Below are 18895 nucleotides of genomic sequence, written 5' to 3' on the forward strand. Positions count from 1 at the left end.
CACAATGTTCACTTTTTTTCCTTAAAGGCTGTATAGGAGACTTAGTTCCTTCTTGAAAGATGTGGTTTCTGGTGATTGTAAAATTAGTGTCTCCCATCCCTTCCTTATAGTCAACTCAGAGCTCTCACCAGCTCTGGAGAATTCTCGTGTTCCCTGCATTTTAGCCCTCTGTCTCCAAGTTCAAAGTTAACATTAATGAAACATGTCCTTCTCATAACTCAATTTTTCCTCATTTTTTGTACATCACACATCTTAGAAAGTTTCCTCTACTTTTTAGAACTCAAGTCCAAGACCAGGGCTATGTCATGATTCTGTTTCCAAGGCAGATCCTCATTGCTAGATCTCCCAGATGTGATGAGTGCAGCGTCTCTACATGGTTGCAAACATTTAAGTCCAACATAACTCTCTGAAGCTTTTTTAAAATATGTGACATTTCTAATTTCTTCATGAGAACAGAGTCCTCATGGACTAATTACCACCCAACGTTCTACATTTTTAATGTCATTACATAGTGGAAGAGTCTATTTGTTTAAACCATACCTGTTATCCTTGATCATTCTTGCAAATACTTTTTAACCAGAGAAGCAAATGTTCCAAGAATTCAGGTATTGATATCTGTGTTTACAGATTGTTGTTACTATAACAAAATAGCTGAGGCAGGCAAACTTTCTTAAGGAAGAATTGTTTAGGTCAGAAGACCAAGGGCATGGTGACTGCATTTGCTCAGTTCCAGTGAAGGTCTTCATGGCTTCTTCACTTTATTTAAGGGATGCCTTTAACCAAACAAGAAGTTAGGCAGGGACTGGGACCCTGCAATCCCATTAAAGGAGGGTTGTCCACTCTTTAAGTTCTGTACACTTTACTGAGGATCAGCCTTTAATTCATGGAACACTGGGTAATGTGTATACAAATAATAACAATGTGTGTGTGTGTGTGTGTGTACTTGAGATAGCAAGAGAGAGAGATAAGAAAGAGCAATCATTATTCTGCTTATCATCTACTATTTTTTTTCTAGCTTTTTTTTTATTGTTGTTAACATTGTATTATGTGATACAGTTTTATAGGCACTGGGGATTCCCCCCCCCATACCCCTCCCCCCATGGTGGATTCCTCCACCTTGTTGCATAACCACAGTTCAAGTTCAGTTGAGATTCCTTCCTTGCAAACACATACCTAGCATAAAGTTCAGCGTCTTATTGTCCAGATAAGTTCAGTGGCCTCGTGGGGAGACCTTCTCTAGTCTGAAGATAGGGCTAACAGAGTAAAGATCCGGTCAGTTAAAAGCCCCAACAAAACCTCAGTATCAATATACAACATTATGGAATTAATTGACATAGTATTGGGTAAACAATATGTTAAAAATAATGCAAGTTCCATTCTTCGAAACATCTGGGTTGAGACAGTATCAATGACAGGTTCAAAAAATAACCAACAACCAAACAAAAATTACAGGTTAAATCAAGGCAAACATGTGGTATCTAATCTTTTGGGATTCGCTCATTTCCCTTAGCATTATAGTTTCCAGTTGTGCCCATTTAGCCACAAAGAACTGCATTTTGTTTTTTTTTAATAGCTGAGTAGTATTCCATGGAGTAGATGAACCAAAGCTTTCTTATCCAATCTTCTGCTGATGGGCATTTCGGTTGCTTCCATGTTTTTGCAATTACTGATTGTGCTGCAATGAACATAGGGATGCATGTTGGTTTGTCGTAAAACAGGTGTTTTGGATATTAAACTGTAACAAAGTGAAGGGTGGTTAAAAAAATGCATAACAGATATGCACTTTTTACCTGAAGCTGTGAAATATTAATTCCAAGCTGACTATAGTACTTTATAAATGGATATTATGTTTGATGAAACAGTCACTAAATTATGGTTGTATATATGTCAGAATTCAACAAGAGAAGCTCACACTGTTATTCTCAGCATTCTACACACAGTTGGTTAGTGTAAGGACTCAATTCCTCACTGCTAAGAGATTGTTGACAGTTCCTGGACTTATGTGCTGTGTATCATGGCAGATTGTGTCATTACAATGTGTATGATGAACAGGGAGTCACAAGAGAATGCTGGCAAGCAGGAACTCGGAGTTGTTTTAACCTAATTGTAGATTTGACATTCCAATATTTCCTATATTATATTCATTAGGAAAGAAATTACTTGGTCCAAGTCATTGTCAGGAAAAGGAGGCTTTATAAAGGTGTCATTGGTTTTTCCATTGCACTTGTGGAAATAGAAAATTACATGATTTAAACCAACAAAAGCCTTCAGATCACACTTTCAACATTCTTGATTCCCTAATTAGAGTCTCATTAGGCAAAAACTAACACACAATCTGGATAAGTCTCTTATCTGCAAGATATGGCAGACTTGTTTTATTATCATACATGTTATTAGAAAAATCCACTTCCTTATGAATCTCGGTTCGAGTTTCGCATTTTCTTGCTGCTTGTTAGCTGGGACCTTCTCACAGAAGACCACTTTGCATTTCTCCTGATGTGCTATTAATAAATAAAGAAATTTAAACTGTGTGCAGATTTGAAGAATTTATAACACTAAATTATATTTTTTTCCGAGTTGATCTGTATGTCAAAAGTAATTATTATTAAAATGCTAACAGGAACTTTTGTTGTTAGTGTAATCACACTAAAACACTTATTTGAATAAGAACATGAAGTAGAAGGAACAATGTTATCTCAAAAAATTGCAAAATGAAGATGGATTTAGGGTTTTCTGATTTTAAGACTTCTTGCAAATTTGCTACACTCAAGAAAGGGTGTTGTTTGTAAAAGTAAAGCTATATAGATCAATGAGAAAGAACAGAGTGGAGAAATGTGATACAATTAAGGTGACTGATTTCAGACAAAGCTACAAAGTTAATTCAAGTAAGAAAGCATGAGATTTAAAAGCTTTTTTAGTATAATTGAAAAATCATATGCAAGAATATGTAACTCAATATGTGTGTCACATTGACAATGAAAAACAGGAAAATTTTTGTGACGTTTGGCTAGAAAAAATTCTTCATATTTCACAACACCTGGGTGCATACAAGAAGGAGTTGGATGGACAAATCTTTTGAAAATTTGAATTGCTTTATTTGGAAAACGGAGTCTTATGAGACAGTCAAGACGGGGAGAATGGGAGAACACCTTGGCAAACTACATATTGGATACAAGGCTTCTATGTAAATATATACACACTTAAACACTCTAATATGGAAAGACATTGAAAAAGACAAAATCATTTGAAAAGACACATCACCAAAGAAGATGTGAATAAACTCAGGACAAGATATTAAAACTATTAGTAATTAGGCAAATAAAAGTTAAAACAGCATTGAAATCCCACTATTCAGTTATCAGAGTTGCTAAGTAGAACATCTGAGACGACTAAGTGCTGAGAAGTATAGAAAAGCCCAATATTCCTCCGTTGTTGAGGGGTGAAAAACAAAACAGAAACTGAGAAACACTTTAACAGTTTCCTAAATGATTCAATAATTTAGCTGTTTCCTCGTAAGCAGTTAATTAAACTTAGAGTAGTAACTTATAATCTCACCATTGGATATTGTCCTAGAAAAATGGCCTGTGCACATAAAAATATTAGTTAGTGGAAATTTGCACAATACCTAGGAGAAAATGACCCCAAATGAGTGAAATTAACAAATTTTGAAACCTCCATAAAACAGATCATGCTATGCAATAAAAGGAATGAACTTTTGAATCTCCAATACATAATTCTAAGGAAATGTAGATAGACACCAGAAGTTACATTGTGCTGTCAATTTTTTACGACACTCATGCCAAGCACAGAAAAGGAGAAGATAGCAGGTGATTCTGACCAGTACTTGAGATGAGGGAGAGTTTGCTTCAAAGGGACCACGTAACGAAGTGTTGGGTGGTGAGGGAATTGTTTTCATCTCATGAATGGTGCCATATACCTCCATGGAGTTTTCAAAATGTGGCTAAACTATATATAAGAAAATAAATTTTAAAAAATAGCTTTGGAATGGTATTACATTTTATGGAAACAAAAACAAAGTTTGACACAGATTGTAAATATGTGTATTTGCGTAAACTAAAAGTGTCTGGAAAACCATGATTTCTTTCCCTATGTTCTATTAGATGTGTGTAGTCCTGTAGCTGTACAAGCACACTGGAAATTCTAAGTTTGAGATGTTCTCTGATGTTCTAAGACTGATTCTTGTAAAATTTTGCTGTTCACGTTTCCAAAATCGGAACTCATATTCATAAGAGATCAGTCAGCATCTATTCACACTGTGGATATTGACATGATTCTACCATAAATAAAACTTTCTGACATAAATTTAGCACTAAATTATTGAGAACTTTGATCTAACAATGAAAATAATTTCTACGTTCTTTTTTTTTAAACGTCAAGGTTGTGAAATGTGTAAGGAATCTAAAGCCATGGTGGCTGGTTACTGAAACTTTTGCTTTTTACATATGAAATGACACAATTTTAAACTTTTGAGTAGGAGGATTTTAATAAATAGGACAAATTAAAGCAAATTATAAGGCAAATGTCAAAACATCATGAACCCTGTTTGCATTTTCCTGAGCTAGTATAACAAAGCTTTGAATGTATACACATACACATATGTACGTGTGTGGATCCTCAAAAGCAAAAAAAAAGTATGCTTGTTTTCAATTTTTTCCCTCATAAATCATCTTTTAATTTCAATTTCCCACGTATTTTCTGATGCTTTCTCACTGCTCTTAAACCAGATTCAAATGCAGGACAGTTCCCTTTAATGAGTATGTGAGAGGCGTATTTGCTGTTTAATATAGGTTACATCATCTCCATACAGAAAAGATGTTTTGTGGAGGATGTACACTTTAAGGTGCCAGGGGAGATATTTTTGTATTCTCAGAATGTTAAGAAGGTTTAAAGATTTGTATTTGGAATTTAAATCTTGGCTCCCCCGAGTTATAACTAAAGGATTTTCCTGATAAATGTAGGGAGTTTATACATGATGCTAAGTTAAAAATCCCACAAATGCATCACATCTAGTTGTGTATTCAGAACCTATATTTCGTTTTTTTTTTCCCATAAGAAACAGTTTTTCAAACATTTGGTATAATTATTTTGATGCTTTAGCAAAAAAAAATTTAGGGTTGAAATACGTATTCTATCAACACATACACACGTATCTGCATGCACTGATAATGTGCATGCATGCATTTATTTTAGATAATTTGGTAACTGCAGAAACATGTTATTCTGGCATTGATTTGTGGCTGGATATTTTACATGATCTCTTAACATTTTTGAAACAGCTACAATCCTGAGGCGGGTGAACATGTTTCATAATATAGGGCAGCTATTGTACATTCAGCTGACAGGAGAGTTAAAAAATTATCCCAAGTTTCTAGAGAAAAGGAAAAATAAATGGAGGTTGCTGATCAGGGCATGTTTTGGTGACTTGCAATGTACAAGACAACATAAACTATGAAATCATGTCAGGTGACTGAGAAACACAAAAAATACCTTGTCATCCACGTAACAGGTGAAAAAACCAATAACGGACCTAACGGTACCTTAACTTGATGTCAAAAATTCTTTCAAGAATTGGTTGTTTTAGGGCCCGGCGCGGTGGCACAGTGGTTAAGGTCCTCGCCTTGCACACCCGGGATCCCATATGGGCGCCAGTTCTAATCCCGGCAGCCCCGCTTCCCTTCCAGCTCCCTGCCAGTGGCCCGGGAAAGCAGTCGAGGACAGCCCAAGGCTTTGGGACCCTGCACCCGCGTGGGAGAGCCTGAAGAGGCTCCTGGCTTGGGACCGGCATAGCATGGGCCATTGCGCTCACTTAGGGAGTGAATCATTGGACGGAAGATCTTCCTCTCTGTCTCTCCTCTCTGTATATCCACCTTTCCAATGAAAAAATAATAAAAATAAATCTTCAAAAAAAAAAAAGAATTGGTTGTTTTAACATAATTTTCTCCTCTAAAATGTTATCAAGCAAGACTTTTGTATAAATCAGACCCTGTATATAAAGATACGTAATATGTTTTAAGTTATCATACTGGTTAGCTCTTATTTTTGAAAGCTGACATGTAAAATTATACACGTTTATGGATTATCAGGCAGTGTTTTAATTATAAACATTAGTTTGCACATAAGTCAGTGTAAACACATCTATCCCCTCAAAAATATATTATTTCTTTGTAGTGAAATCATTTGAAACGTTCATGGCCTTTTTGGAATATATAATATATCACTATTGATAGTTCTTGCACCATAAATTGGAACACAAGGATTTACTTTTGTTACATAACTATAGTTTAGTATCTGTTGACAAATGTTTCCTAATCTTCCCCCATTACTTTCCCCAGATTATGATAACTACTACCTACTCTCAATTTCTATTGCGTGTGTGTGTGTGTGTGTGTTTAAACGCTTTAGTTATTTTAATTTGAAAGACAGATTTCTACAGAGAGAAGAAAAAGAAACAGAAGATCTCCCATCTTCTTGCTAGCTCTCGAATGATCCCACGACAGCCAGAGATGAGCCGCTTTGGGTCTCCCATGTGGATGCAGAGTGGCAAGAACTTATGACATCCTCCACTGTTTTCCTAAATAATAAACAGAGAGCTGGATTGGAAGAGGAGTGGCTAGGACATGAACTGGTGTCTGTATGGGATGCTAGCACCACAGGGTGGAGGATTAATCTACTGTATCACTGTGCCTGGCCATACTCTCAATTTCTTTGGCCACAGCTTTTGTAGACTCCACATGAATCAAATCACAAAGCTGTTGCATTTCTGTGTCTGGCTTGTTTTATTTAAGATAATGATTTTCAGTTCCACCCATGTTCCCACATCTGACAGGATTTCTAAGATTGAATAGTATTGCAGTGTGTGTGTGTGTGTGTGTGTGTGTGAGAGAGAGAGAGAGAGAGAGAGAGAGAACGTTTGTGTATATTTCATTTTCTCTACCTATTTATCAATTCAAGGTTGCTTGCATTTCTTGGCTATTGTGAATAATGCTGAAGTCCTGTACCTTGTTCTTTATTTTTTTTCTAGTTTCTAAAGGTATAATGATACTCTGTTACTTTTTTTTTTTGCATTTATGGTATAGGGACTGATTTATACAAACTTCCCTTTCAGCTTGGTCCCACAGATTTGGTATATTGTTATTTCATTTTCATCTTTTCCAACTGTTCTTAAAATTTCCTTCAAGATTCATTAGTTGCTCAGAAGTGAGCTGTGTAATTTCCATGTATTTTTCATATTATTTTCTAGCTTTATTGTATTGTGGTAAGAAAATACTTGATGTGATTTTTATAAGTTTGCTGCTGAAGTTATTTAGTAAATTACACCGTAATCCATCCGTCTCTTGTGGAGAAGAGTATGCGTTCTGTAACTGTTGCATGGAATGTTCTGTAGATGTGTCTTAAACCATTTGTTCACTGCTGCAATTTAATTATTTCATTGTTATATATTGTGTTTCCAGAAATTCTATACCAGTTTTATTTCCACTAACATTGCATTGGTTAGCTTTTCCCCTATATCTTTCCAGTATAAGGTATTTAAAAAAAATTGATCATACCCATTCTCATGGGGATGAAGTAAGCCCTCATCATGATTTTTATTTGCGTTTAGCCTATGGCTTAGATATCCTGCAATTTTTCCATGTGTCTGTTCTCCATTTGTACTTCATCATTTGAATTTCTATTCATATCTATTGACCATTATTTAACACATTTTTAAATTGTTTGTTGTTGATTTTCTAGACTTATTTTGGGGTCCTTCATATTAACTCTTTATAAGATGCTTAGTTTGCATATAATTTCACACATTCTGAAAACTTCATTTGCTGTGCAGAACATTCTTGGCCTGCTGTAATCTCATTTGCCTATTTTTCTCTTATTGTCTGGGCTTCAGTAATCCTATCCAAGAGAAATTTGCTTATGCCACCGTGTTGTGGCACTGCCCTTACTTTTTATTTATTCTAGTCATTTGATTATTTCAGATGTTACGATTAGATCTTTGGTTCATTATGAGTTGCTTTGTGTATAGTCTAGCAGGTGGGCTTTTTAAAAAAAAAATGTTTGGTTGCAGATATCCACTTTTTTCCAACACCATATATTGAAGATGCGAATGTGCCATTTTACATCTGTCTTTTTTTCCTGTCTCTTTAGCATACGAATCTACAAAAATGGTTTTAATCTTTTATAGTATAGATACACATCATCTGTGCACTATATTTATAACAACAGACCACCATTTATTTGTCCCTTGCTTTATCTTCTAACATTACATTCATTAGCATCTCTAATTTTCAGTTTAAAGAACTTCTTTGAGCTTTTTTTGGTATATCTTTGGTGGTCGTAAATCCTCTCACCTTTCGTTTGTCTAACTATGCTTGTATCTCTCAATCATTTCTAAAATATAACTTTAATGGACTCTTGTTGGCCCTTCACAATTAAAGAAATCTATCACAGCTTGTTTTATGTGGCTTCTGCTGAGATGAAAACTTCTTATGTGTTGTGTATGTGTTTTCCTTTGAATATTTGTGAATTTTCTTTACATGCTCTTGAAAAGTGTGATAATAACATTTCTGTTTTTTTTTAAAGATTCATTTATTTTTATTGGAAAAGCAGATATACAGAGGAGGAGAAACAGAGAGGAAGATCTTCCATCTGATGGTTTACTCCCCAGGTGACCCCAACGGCTGGAGCCGAGCCAATCTGAAGCCAGGAGCAGGAGCTCTTCCGGGTATCCCACATGGGTTGCAGGGTCCCAAGGCTTTGGACCGTCCTCAACTGCTTTCCCAGGTCACAAGCAGGGAGCTGGATGGGATATGGAGCTATCGGAATTAGAACCGGCGACCATATGGGATGCCAGAGCGTGCAAGGCGAGGACTTAAGCCATTACACTACTGCACTGGGCTCAATAACATTTCTTAATATTAGATTTGATTGAGTCAAGCGTAAGCACTAACCCTTGACCTCAATTTGTGTTGATATTTTTATGAGATGAGACTTCTAACATTTTTAACAAGATTATGGAGCTTGAATATTATAAAGACACTGCATTGGTTTACAAAACTTTTATTTGGGTGGGGGAGGGAAGAAATTTCTCAGAGAAGCTCTATTTGAGAACAAGATTAACATGCAGTGATGCTGAGTCAAATAAAGGTGATATAAAATAAAGCAGAGCCATTCTCCATGCTTACAATGTCAGGATACGTTTAAATAGCAGAATGATGGATTTTATGACTGTTTTTGAAGGACTATGTTAGTGTAATAAAAAACTGAAAACCAGTAGGGTGAGTGGATCTTGGGAGAGGGGGAAAGGAAAAATCCTTTTGGAGCTGTATGATAAATTAATGACTAGTTTTGCCGTATTTTGTCAGTTATGTGAGATCACAGTTCTTTGAAAGTTCTTGGGCCCGGCACAGTAGCCTAGGGGCTAAAGCCCTCGCCTTGCATGCGCTGGGATCCCATATGGGCGCTAGTTTTAATTCTGGCGGCCCAGCTTCCTATGCAGCTCCCTGCTTGTAGTCTGAGAGAACAATCAAGGACGGCCCAAAGCTTTGGGACACTGCTCCCATGTGGGAGACCCAGAAGAGGCTCCTGGTTCCTGGTTTCAGAGAGGCTTAGCTCTGACAGTTGTGGCCACCTGGGACAGAAGATCTTCCTGTCCATCTCCTCCTGTTGTATATCTGATTTTCCAATTAAAATTAATGTATCTTTTAAAAAAAGAGCAATAAAACAAAAAATTAAAAAATTAAAGTTTTTAATGGCTTAAACAAAACTACACATTGAGGAGTTAAGTACTTATTTTACTCCTTGATTGTACCTACAAACAAAATCCCAAGCAAGCTGCTTATTTCCTTGGGCCTGTGAATCACTTTCCACTATTTTAACTCTGGTTAGCATTCAAAGTCCAGATTTGTAATTAGTCTGTGGTTGGCTTATTGTCACTGTTTTAGCATTAGAAACACTAGACACACCTCACATCCAATTCTGAATTCTGCATATTGTTCAAATTATACCAGTAGCTATGAGGAGTAGTTCTGTAACTTTCCTTGTGGGGCCAGGGCAGGTACTGAAGCCTTGTTCATAGTTATTAACCTGTGTAGAAGAATAATATAATTCTACCCAGCTTTTGTGGGAACTGGGGTAGATCCAAAAGCTCCATCTTTGGACACTATCCTTCAACTAGGGCTATTCATATCCTCCCAGTGTTTGACCGCACTAGTCTGGCACTGACTCCGAAGGCAAAATTCCACTTATTTCATTGTTTACTCCTAAGCAGATGAAGTGATGTTGCACGGTATTCTCTCATTCTAGGTGAGATTTTATTAGTGACAGTCATTTGGCCTTCAGTGCTGGTGTGGAGCTTGGTAGTACCTGGGGTTTATGGGTTGTGCAGTTTTTAAGGTGTTCCCCAGGAGCTTGCTCTGCACTTCACAGTGAAGTTGACCAAAATATGAAGTTGCCTCACTAGGGTTCAGGTCTTTCTGCCTAGTGCTGGAGAACATTTAGAGGCTCAGATTCCCAGCTGTGGCCTTGGCATATGTTCTGCTTGTTATTGTGATTCCCTATAGAAGTGTGAGTTTCCAGGCCTGCTCCCTGGAAGATGGAGTCTTATTCTCTTCCATATGGCTTACGAGGGGCAAGGACTCATGAGACAGTCCCTTGGTTGTTCAGAGGCACTGAACTGAGGGGAAGGAATGGGAACCTTCCCCTGTATTAGTTTGTCCAGAATAGATCTGGTCCTGAATTGTGTGTTTGAACCATGATATATTATCCCTTCTCCAAATGGAAATTAACTGTCTTGTTCCTGCCTTCTTCATGGTACATTTTCCTTTATACTAAATTCTGGTACTACAATCTCACATCTGGTTTTCTTAATTCCTTTTTCATTTTATCCTTTTAGATAACATTGCTTTAAATTAAAGCATGACAACCCCAAGTACAAATGGCCTAAACATGTTTAGGGGAGGTAAAACATAAGGAGATTTTGGTTGATCAACTGTTGACTTTAGGGCAGACATGGTGAGAGGAGGGGAAACAAGAACTGTCTCTGCCATCAATACCGACAGTACTCTTACCTATCTTTTACAAAGAGAGAGAAGGAGTCTGCGTAGTAGGGATGAATATATTCACTCCTGCCCTTAGGAAAGATGCTATTGACAGAAGAGAAGCGTGCACTACGATTTCCCAAAACTATTGTTGTTGAAAATGAGCATTTTTATCTTCCATAGAGATATATTTTTGTGATGTAATTTACTGTAATCCTGTGCCATGGCTCCATTTCTATTTTATCTTATCTTCTTCTACCTCTGTCCACTTTAAATTTATGATGCTAAATATAAATTTGAATTGAATGCATTTTTAGCTGTAATATGTGAATATGCTAATTTTACATTAGGCTAATACAAACAGCAGTTGCTTTTTGTCAGAACTTGTTCTAAAGCATAATTTCTGAAGCTGTGAGAGGTGCTTCATTGCAATAACATCCTGACTTGGATAATCAGTTCCACTTGTGTTTTCAATTTCTTTGTTAAAAAATAATAACACAATTAAATGATTTAAAACAAATTAATCACTAGTGAACAAAATATCATATTATAACTTAAATATTTCTTTTATTTCTAGCCTTATGTATTTAGCCTCAAAATCACAAATTGCCTTTTTTCATATTTATTTATAGATACCTCTTCACTATACATCTATTTAAGGCATTGGTCCTTGATCCTGGCTTCACAAGAGAGAGAAAAAAAGCTGGACTTTTTAAAAAATGACCAGTGTGTGGGTCTGATACATAGTCTATAACAGTAGTCTTAAGATAGTTACTTGATAATTTTAGGCCAATTATAATCTTTTGATATTCTCTAGGCAACTTTAATATGCTATGTACGCTCTTTAGTTCCTGATTTTGTTCTAATTATTGACTTATTTGAAAGGCAGATTTACAGAGAGGTAAGGAGAGGCAGAGAGAACAGAATTTCCATTCCATGGTTCACTCCCTAAATGGCCACACAACTGGGGCTTGGTTAGATAAAACCAGGTGTCAGGAGTTTCAACCTGGACTGTGTGTGACAGGGCTGTGCACTGGGCAATCTGCTGCTTTCTGGGGAACGTTAGCAGGGAACTGAGATTGCAAATGGGGCAACTAGGACTTGAGCTGACACCCAACAGGAAGCCAGGGTTACAGCCCAAAGGTCAACATGCTAGCGATAGTACTGACCCTTTAGTGTTTCAACAACAACAACAATAATAACAATAATAACAATAATGCCAATCTTTCTGTTTTAAGTTTCTTTAGACAGATTGATTTTTCTTTTGTCCTAGAAACAACTTTTTTTAAAATTCCACCTTCAGTTCTCAACTTTCTTTCGTATTTCTCTTTTATTGTTATTTTTAATTTTGACATTGACATAATCTTATTTCACAGTTCCAAGCTTAACACTTTATTAGGTAAAGAATTCATTAAATATCAAGTAGGAAACAAAAACCATTAGAACCCTTAAATGCAGAATGAAGCAGCTGCTGTGTGCTCACTGCATTAAGGGCAGTGAATAGTCTCACTTCCGGTTGTCTACACTCATCCCGTCTTTACTAAGGTCAGAGCATCAGAGTAATTAATTTCTGAACAAGGTTGCATTAAGTTTCCTCACAAGCACATTAGACTGAGGGGGAGTATCAGCGTTAAGTTTACTAAAAAAATGGAGGTATTTTGATTTTGAGATTATCCTTGTTATATTTGTCAAAAGCCATTTATCTTCTTAGAGTAAAATGGAGAAGTATTCAAATCTGGTGCAATGTTTGGGTTTCATAAATTGAAACAATGTTTTTTTTCTCTCTCTTCTATCTGAAAATGTCTACTATGTGTTCAAAAATACCTTTGGGTCATAGAGAAGGATGTTACGAGCAGAATTTTTCAGTCAACTTGATTTATGCTCCCTGATCTGAACTGTCAGTTCTGAGAATGCAACTGCTCTCCATAATTTTTTCCTAAGAAAGCTCATCTATGTGGTGCACAAGCTGGCAGCATTTGACTGCTCCTTCCAAAATGAAATATGCTTTTGAATCTGCAAATAAAAGACGAGCTGTACTTTGGGTAGAAAATCTAAGCTAATATATAGTTCATTAACTACTTGCTAATTGAAAGCTACCTATTTTTCTATCAATCTTGACTATAGATGTTCACAGATTTTGCTACTGATATTGCTGAATTTAACGTTTATTTTGTGCATTTCTGTTGTTTATTGTTAGTCAAAACTGTTCTATTTGCATTAATTTAAATAATTTTTTCCAGAAAGGGAGAGCCAAATTGATCTTCCACTTAATCTATTCTTATTTTAATAATTTTAGAATTTTATTGACCTTTTAAAGTGAAATATAGTTTTATATGTATATATATATATAAAAGACAGCAAAGAAGGAAAATTATAAATTATAAGTAATGATGACTCTACCTCTCTAGCTAAAACATGGCTGCCTAAGCCGCCCATCTTTAGTCGTAAATGTCTCCTTTTAATGCTCAGCCATGCAGGTATGCAAAGATTCCATAATCTTTACATTTCTTCGTCACTCATGGTGATGAATTTTCTGATATAAAGAAAGCAAATTATGAGCAGAAACTGTGTTCTAATTTCTAAAGTCACATTTTGAAAATATGTGCCAAGTCTTGGGAAAGAAATAGATGGCAATAAACTAGAATTTATGTATAATTCACAACAGTCTGATTTATTTTCAATTCAGCATCTACCACTCAAAGAAATATTAATTTTACATATAGGAAACGTTGCTGTTTAGTAAAAGCTTAAAATGTAAGCAGCAAACACTTGATTCAAAACAACTTAAACCAGAGATTCTTCCTTGTATTTATAGTGAAAAAGGTCAGGGGTGAATTTGGTTAGCTTCATATTCCAATTCTTGAACTAATTCATCTAGAAAGTTGGACCTTTCTAGTTGGCTAAATATTATTGCACTGATGCCAGCTATCAAAAATGAATAATGGATCAAGATCATTTTCCCCCCAAAATGTATGATGTTGAATTCTTTAAGAATGGATGCAAAGGATGTCACTTTAGTAGTAGAAAGTGTCATTCTACAGGAAGAAAGCTCACTCTCCCACATAACGGATATGTGAACAATTACGAAGAAAACAAAGAAATTGAAGCCCATCCAGAATTAACTTCTCAACTTCCTGATTTAAACATATTGCTTAATTTTATAATGGCTTATCACAATGCTATTAAAATCTTTAATGTTTTACTATATTTAGGTAGGAAGTTATAGAAAGAACTTGGTAATTTCAAAGACTAAAGACAGATTTTCTTGATGTCTCATAGTGATCAGATCGATGGTGCTGCTAATTTTATTAAAAATTGTGAATTGAAAAACAATAGATTTTTAGTGTGCTTGAAAGAAGACAAAAATGATTAAATGTAATGGTGTTTATGAAGTTTCTCTTTTCTGTACATATCTTTTTAAAAAAGATTTATTTATTTTTATTGGAAAGGCGGATATACAGAGAGGAGGAGAGACAGAGAGGAAGATCTTCTGTCCAATGATTCACCTCCCAAGTGACCGCAATGGCTAGTGCTATGCCAATCAGGAGCCATGAGCCAGGAGCCTCCTTCAGGTCTCCCACGCGGGTGCAGGGTCCCAAGGATTTGGGCCATCCTTGACAGCTTTCCCAGGCCACAATCAGGGAACTGCATGGGAAGTGTAGCTGCTGGGATTAGAGCCGGCGCCCACAAAGGATCCCGGAGTGTTCAAGGTGAGGACTTTAGCTGCTAGGCCATGGTGCCAGGCCCTTCTGTACATATCTTCATCTCCTCATCTTATTTTCACTCATCTTTCTCTTCTATAATAGTGTTCTTTGTCCTATTACACTTGTAAAGGATTGCTTAGTAGAGACTTTTTTTTTAAGATTTAAGTAATTATTATTTGAAAAAAAAAAAAAAACATTTACAGAGAGAGGGACAGTCAGAGAGATCTTCCATCCATTTGTTCAGTCCTGAGTTGTCTGAAACAATCAGATCTTGGCCCATCTGAAACCAGGATCCAACAACCAAGAACCAGTAGCTTCTTCTGGGTCTCCTGCCTGGGTTCAAGGATCTAGGCAATTGGGTCATTTTTTAAAATTAATTTTATTTAAAATTTGTTTTTACTTTTTTTATTTGAATTTTATGGTACTATTCCGTAGGGTTTGGGATTCCCCTCCCCCAAATTCCCATCCCCTGACCAGTTTTCCCCATATTATTATGATAGTATAGTCCTTCTTAAGCCGTTGTATGCTGTTTTTCCTTAAGTAGGAAGTTTGATAGGAAATGGAGCAGTGTAGAAATGTTTGAGTCCCTCATGCATGCCATGTGGCCTGCAATGCCATGCACTGGCCTTGCAGTAGGGACTTTTGAGAGTAGAAATTAATACTTGGATTGTAAATTATCCTTTCATAGTACATGTGCTTTTTCCAGTTACTAATTTTAATGTATTTTGTTATTGCTTTGGGGCCATGAACTCGTGGACTTTTGTTTTGCTTGCTTTATTGGGTTTTATAAACTCTAGAATGGGAGTTTTGAAACATAATTTCTTTCTTTCTTTTTTTTTTTTGTATTTGTTAGAGAGATAAGGAGAGAGAGAGACATATTACTTTTATTGGTTTACTCCACAAATTTACACAGTGGAGAGTTGCTTAGATCTGAAATCAGGAGGCAAGATCTCAATTTAGGTCTGCAATGTGTGTGGCAGTAGCCCAACTACTTAGTAACTCACTGTTCATTCCCAGTATGTATATTAGCAGAATGCTGGAGACAGCAGATGGATCCACATAGCCAACTCATGTACTCCAATGTGGGACATAGTTGTCTTAATCATTAGGTTTACTGCTCAGGGCTTATATTTTGAAATATTTAAGGTAAAGAATAGTACACCAAGGATGATAAAGATACATTTACTTATATAAAGAAAATATTTAGAAAAATGGGAGGAATAAACATATGAATCACTTAAGGTCACGTATCTAACCATAGAAATATTCTGAAGCAATCTTTGGACTTAAATGATGATAGAAGATTAAATTTCTGGGATCACCTTTTTGGAGTAGCAGATAATACCGTCACCTGCAATGCCACCAACTCCTGTGGTGACCAGTCCGGGTACTAGTGTTGTGATCTAGTTCCTGCTTATGGACAGCAGATATCGGTCCAAATGCCTGAACTCTTTTCACTCATATTGAAGACCTGGAAGAAGCTCCTGGACCCTGGCTTTAGCCTGGCCCAAACCTGGCTGTGGCAATCTTGAGATAGAGCCAGTTGTAGATAGAAGATCTCTTCTCTCTTTCTCCCTCTGTGTCTCCCCTTTGTAACTTTGACTTTCAAATAAATAAATCAATAATAAAAGAAAGAGGGATTTTCTGAAATATTTTGAGAGCCATACAAAGTGCTTGTTTATATAGTCAAAAGAAGAAAAGTAATATTCCTTATGTAAGGACATAATGGAGATGCTAGTATCAGTCTTTCTTCAAAGGAAGTAGGCTATCTCTCCAACAATATGCGGCTGATAGGACTGAGACTGTGCTGACCCCTACATTCTTTTCTAGCTTACAATTTTCTTTTCACATCTTTTCCGTGGTAATTCGTCTTCTTCTAGCTTTAGGTCTCTAATACTGAAGCTGGTACTTTTTTAGTCTTTAATTGTAACTTTGGTAATAGCTTTGAGGCCCTGTAGTTCTGTCACTCAGATCTGAGTGTTCTGTATCAAAGTGCTGCTTGTGTGATCTAGAGAGCTTCATCCTTTTTACAGTGTCAAAAATTTCTACCAGCAACTAATTTGTGTGCTTGAGTATGGGAAGAGAGAAGGTTAAAAGTCTCTTTGGCAGCACTCTGTCACAAATGACAGCCATTGCTCTCTGTGGATAGGGCCTGAAAAGGTCACCTGTAATAGTGTTAAACATTGCCCCAGGTAACCATTTCTTGGAATGCTACTATTTGATTATTTAGTATTCCAAATCTGAGAACACTTGATGTCTTAGTAATCTTTGTGCCCCAACATTGCCCTCTTCTCTGTTTCCTTTCACAGGCATTCTTAACTAGATAGCAGGAGAAAGATAACAAAAAAGAATAATAGCAAACAAAGGAAGAGTTGCAACTTTAGTAGGTTCTTCACCACCTGGAGAGTGCATAATCCAGAAGTTGGAGTGGCCTAGTAGGGAGATAGTGGGCACCTCCCTCATGGGTAACCACTCCAACTGCAGAACACAAAAACCAGGACAGGGGCAGGGATGGCTAGACAGAAAGGCACTTACCAGTATGTCTGTGGGCTGGATAGTAGGTTGGTTGGGTTGAACTAGGCTTCAATGCCCATTGGCAAGTACCAGAGCTAAATGGGATGTGGGACAGACTGAACAAGCCTGTGGTACATGCTGGCATGCATGGGAATCAGGGTAGGGAGTACACGAGCTGGACTACAACACCCATTGGTTCAAGTGGATGACAGGGCTGGAAACAGAACTGACCCAGTAATTGCAGTGACCAGCATGTGCATAAGCTGATTGGGGCGATGGACTGTGCCAGACCCCGTACTGGCAAATTCACACAAGTACCAGGTTTGGGATCATCTCAGATGAAGTTTCTTTGGAGATCCCTCCAATTGAAATGCTGGTCTCAGCACCCCAACCATGAAGAGACTATGTCAGCCAATGGATTCTGAATAGGTTTCATCACGATTGGAAAGGTGAGATTGGCAGCAATTCAGACCTATTGAAGTATCAAAACTGCTTGAGCAGGACTTTCAGAGCATGCCTCACATTGGGGACTGGGGATGGGTGGGAGTCTGGGTGGGGCTTTTTCCTTTGTTTCTCCCCTGACCTCAGATACGGGGGCGGGGGGGGTGAGGAGATGTTAGTGTGGAAACAATGGTATTACCCATTTTCCTGTAGCCCTTGACCCTTTATACCTAACTAACTAAGTAAGATGATTAAAAATACATAAAAATAATAAATAAATAAATAAATAAATAAATAAATAAATAAATAAATAAATAAAACCCACATTTGGCCTCGCAGAATAAAATGAGGATTTTATGTGACTTTTAGTTACATTTTATTGTGTTGTACCACTTCAGACCTTTTTACTGTTAGTATGAACCTAGGTGACTTCAACCTAAACATTATCATTCCACTTTTAAAATTAGTTGTTTTTTTTTTTTCAATAACTTTGGAGTCACCATCTGCTGCTAAACGGAAATCATTTTCAATTCCCATGAGGATATTTGTGTTTCTCTTAAAATATCTTCCTTACATAGCACTCAGTTAAGTGCTCACTACTCTCATTTATTATTCATAATGCTCCCAGTCGTTGAAACGGTGTTGCATACTTGATTTTCACCTTGGGGAAACAGTCTCACAGAAAAATGAAATCAAGTCTTCTGAGTTGCATGAACTAAGTAAGCTGTGGTTTTGACTTTCCTTTGACAGTGGATGACACCATGTTCTGTATCTGTTCTATATGCTTGCGAGTATCCTTAGTTTTAAACGTATCTGAAATTTGATTTGATTAATGGATAACCAATAACTCCTTTTCACCTAATAAAAGGGAAAGACATTTTTTGATCCTAAGTATGAGAGGATCACATTATATTTACTGAGAATTCTGTAAGTAGTGATTGTGATTCTATCCACAGAAGCAAGGGTGTGTCCAAGTTAAATCTATACAGAACTAGGAGCTCAGTTAATTGCTTAGAAACCAATTCTAGTTAATCAGCAATTATGTTGTACAAAAAGACCCATGTGTTTATACATATATGTGATATTTTTATGCTTTTAGAGCTGTAGAATCATTTTAACTTTAGAATATTTCATTGAAAAATCTCTCAAGTGTAAATGTGATGATTTATTGTATTAATACACTAT

This window comes from Ochotona curzoniae, unplaced genomic scaffold, assembly GCF_017591425.1.
Source record: "Ochotona curzoniae isolate NIBS_2020 unplaced genomic scaffold, NIBS_Ocur_1.0 contig_3498, whole genome shotgun sequence".
Taxonomy (NCBI): domain Eukaryota; kingdom Metazoa; phylum Chordata; class Mammalia; order Lagomorpha; family Ochotonidae; genus Ochotona; species Ochotona curzoniae.